A 4,208-nucleotide genomic window follows, 5' to 3' on the forward strand; every position below is an offset into this window, starting at 1 on the left:
TGTGCATTTCATTACAATACTAAACTCTGAATTTATACTAGTTCTGATTTTGCTCTCATGTGATCAGTTCCAATTTTAGGCTGGATGTTCCACTACCATTCTTTCAGTGAATAGCCAGATTGAAAGGGGAACTAAATTGGCCAAAATTAATTCCAGCTAAAGCTGGTCTTGATTTAAGGATATAGCGACATATATTTATCTTGGTGACAAATGGGAAAACCTTGAGGATTCCCTATATGAATTATGTTAGAATAAATTTAAAAACTATTGTATTAACTGATGTAATATAAATTCTTTATACGCAATCCCTATTTTAAAATCAATATAATAATTTGCAAATGCCTCCTGCTGTACTTCACAATTTCATTTCATCAACCCGTACTTGTATTTTTGCCACACATAAAAGTGCATTTATTATTAAGTTATGGGTACGCTAATCATGCAAGTGCAAATAACAAATCCAGAGTAAAGAAGTACAAATAAGTAAAGCTTTCATCAAACTAATGAAGGCGATGATTCAAAGTGTGTAAGTTGTAGATGATGTACAAATGATTGAAGTAATTCCATGATGAAGTAATGTTGTGGGAACTTCAATCATCAACAATTTTTTTACAAATATAATAGACTTTTGAATTTGTATGAGGATATGTGGCCTTTATTTAAAAAGTTGAACATACAATAGCTAGTAATTAGTTGTTAAGAGCTGAAGGAAATATTTGATGAGATGGTGTGCCCATAAAATATTCGATAAAAATGTGGCAAAAGCTTGTGTCTCAGAAAATAAATGGGCAAGACACCAAGGGCATGCTTAGAATTATTGCAAGAACTATGGGGTGGTTTCTCCTTATTTTTCATAGAATTTACTTCAATAAAATATGGTATTAATAAATTGGAATAAAATTTGCAGCAAAAAAGCAATTTTATAAGAAATTTTATTCTGATAAGTGTTTAGTAAAAAAGTAGAAAAAAGCAATCTCTATTAAACAATTTTTTAAAACCTCATTATATTATTTTAACTATCTGTACACTAAAAATTGGTATACACGAATCTTAAGACAATATAGCGGTTCATATCACAAATAAAAAGCTGAAAGTTTTCATAAATCTGATTGACTGAAGACCACTAGCCGACTGAAGAGCTACCGACCAACCAAAGGTCAGATGACCAAAGGGCCACTCAAGCTGACCAGGGATAAGCATCCACGCCAACGATCGGTCAAAGGTTTAACACGCCCAACATTCCAAATCTCAAAACAAAGCTCTCTTGATAGATCCCCAAAAGATCTCCAGAGATCACCAAGGAACAATAATCAGGCAAGCCGACTGGCCATTATAAGGTCAACTGACCACTCTAAGGCCAACCAGCTGACACACTCAAAGTTGACTGGCTTCTCAGAGCGAAAGTCGGTCGATGTCCAGGTAATATAGCCTACCAAACTAGCTCGGTCAACCGACCCAAGGACCTCCCAGCAGAAGATCCAGGCACGCAAAACTACAAAAAACATATTAAAGCGGTTATACATAATAAAAGGTGCTACGTAAGCTGTAACTTCTCTATTAAATCACGAGCAAGCATGTAATTTTACTTTTTTGTCCCTTCATCATCTATAAATAGGAGGGTCATATCATGTGTTAGAGGCTTCTAGGCTTTTGGGTTTTTGGCTTTTGTCTATAGACCTATCTTCCACAGGGAGAACTTTCTTCCCTTCTCTCTTCTAATTGCCACTTAAAATATATAAAATAGCTCATAGAGCCCGGGAATACTCTGTTTGCCCTTACGGGGCAAGTCTATGTGCGATCTCTCCTCTCTCCCTCTCTGTCTCCCTCTCTACTTCTCCCTCATGGTTCCTATCGCTCTGATCCTTGGGCATGCCTCACAGGACATATCTAGATCCAACATTCTAAAAGCTTCTGTGAGCATTGAGCATCCTACCAACAAGAAGGGAAACAACATCGAGGAGAAAAACATATCCGAGACATTTTCAATAGGGAGCATGCCAAGAAATTCATACATATCCAGAAACCAAAAACTCATTTTCATCGTCTTCCAAGAGGCATTGGCTTGGAGGCAATATCCACACCCTCAAAACGAACGACCAACTGTGAACACACTCTTTCAGAGAAAGCCAATCAACAATACATACACAACATTAAGTCAATTCTGAGCGGCTGACATCTAGCTAAGTGGACAGAGGGAGTTTTATTTAAAAACTTATCTTCCGCATAAATCCTTCTAATGTTTTTCCCATGTTTGATTGACACTTGAGGAACTCAAAACCAAATAGCAATGCTGACAGTGACCCCAAAGAGGTCCGGTTGACAAATATTCCACCAAACTCTCACATCGTCAATCTTGGTCTCCAAACTTGGATCAGATAAGTTTTTGGACGTGGTTCCCTGCCCAGCGGCAATAAACTCCACAAAGGGTACGATGCAAATCACCCCAACAACGAGTCTCGTCGGTTACTCGACCAAAGTGTCAGTCCAACTAAACAATCGAGACCTGGAAAAGTATAAGATGTGAGACAGACGTTGATATCATAAAAGTCGAAAGCGATGCCATAGACGTACGATCAGTAGAAAATAATGACGATCGAAAACAACTTTATATACGTCTGATTGACTTTCTATCATAAAACTCGGCCTTCAATGCCAAGCATAAAAAAAAACCCATCTCAAAGCTCAACGTGGATAAATCCCTGGAGGTGGTTCCATGCCCCGTAGCAATAGGCTTCGCAAATGGTATGTCATTAATCACCCCAGCAACAAGTCTCATCAGTTAACCAACCTAGGCGTCAATCCGATTGAGTGTATGATATAGGTAGTGTAAGACTTTTGTCGAGCTGTGACATATCAGAAACAACCGAAGTTATTTCCAAAAATGCAAGTCATCAATCATTACCAACATTCATCACGAAATAATTACTGCCAAAAAATAATGTGTTAAAGGCAAAATAAAAAATAGAAAAATATGTAAAACCGACTGAGAAGCTTCATTCATATCTAAATGTAAAAGATGTTCAAGTTTCTTACAAAAGATTTCATTTACACAAATATCTTTACAAAAGTTTTTCTAGAAAATTTGCTTAAGTTTGAGGAGGTTGATTGGAGGACCCTTCATCGCCTCCGACATTCGAGTCATCCCACGAGGATCCCTTAGAGCTGGTATATAAAGCAGCAAACTCGTCTAAGTTTAAAAACTTCATATAATAAGGCACAACCGAATGAACCAGTTGATCGTTGTGATGATGTCGACTCGAAGTTGCTCACTAAGTATATTTTCTGTCGCGGATGGGTTGAAAGAGCCTCGAAAAATTCCTCCTCGGGTTTTTGGTCTCAATATTTGACTTTTGTTCTTGGTTTTCTTGTTGGGCGATCGAAAAGAAAATCCAACAGGATAACAATCTACTCCTTCGCCATTTCTAGCCTTTGTTTGGCTATCACTGCTTGTTTCTCACCCTTGTTATTGAGCATGGTCGAGGTATCAATCCTTTCTGAGGCAATGGCCCATTTCATCTCCACTCGGTCAAGCGCCACCGACTAGAGGTAGAAAGCCTCCCATGCCTTGAGATGATAGCGACCGGTCTTCTATTAGAGCTCTAGACGCTCAAGTGTCCAGAGGGACATTGCAAAAGCTCATTACCATATCACTTCAACAAATGCAGATGAGTAGACTTTGGCCGACAGTGAATCATCATACCAATCCACCTCCTGATCAATGACAGTGTACCAACTGTCAAAAGAATTCCAAATCTTTGCCCCCTTAACCTCAAAGGAAATCTAGCCAACAGGGAAACCCTTCCTCCTTTTTCGATAAGAGGGAGGAGGTGGAGTCGTCTCAGGAACTCATTCATTCCCTTCCCTATGACGCACCTTCTGAGACGCCGCCTCTGGGTTTTTCTCTAATTCAGTATGGGTGGTAGAAGACGGCTGAATGGCCTCACTTTGTGCAGATAGTCTAATCAATGTAGCATGTGAGTGAGGTGAGGCCGACTGTTCTCTTGCCCCTTCCTTAAAGGACTCTTCCTCAGCCTTGCTCTCTTTAGAGCAACTGATTGACTCTCCAGATTCTCATGGAACAGTGTGCAGGAAGTAGTTGCACCCAACATATATTTTTTAAACTAAACCGAGGGTCTACCTTCTATGATTGTTAGTTCATTAGTGAAAATTTGACGGATCACCACCGTAGTTGCAAATATATATATATA

Source organism: Phalaenopsis equestris, unplaced genomic scaffold, assembly GCF_001263595.1.
Source record: "Phalaenopsis equestris unplaced genomic scaffold, ASM126359v1 Scaffold001262, whole genome shotgun sequence".
Taxonomy (NCBI): Eukaryota; Viridiplantae; Streptophyta; class Magnoliopsida; order Asparagales; family Orchidaceae; genus Phalaenopsis; species Phalaenopsis equestris.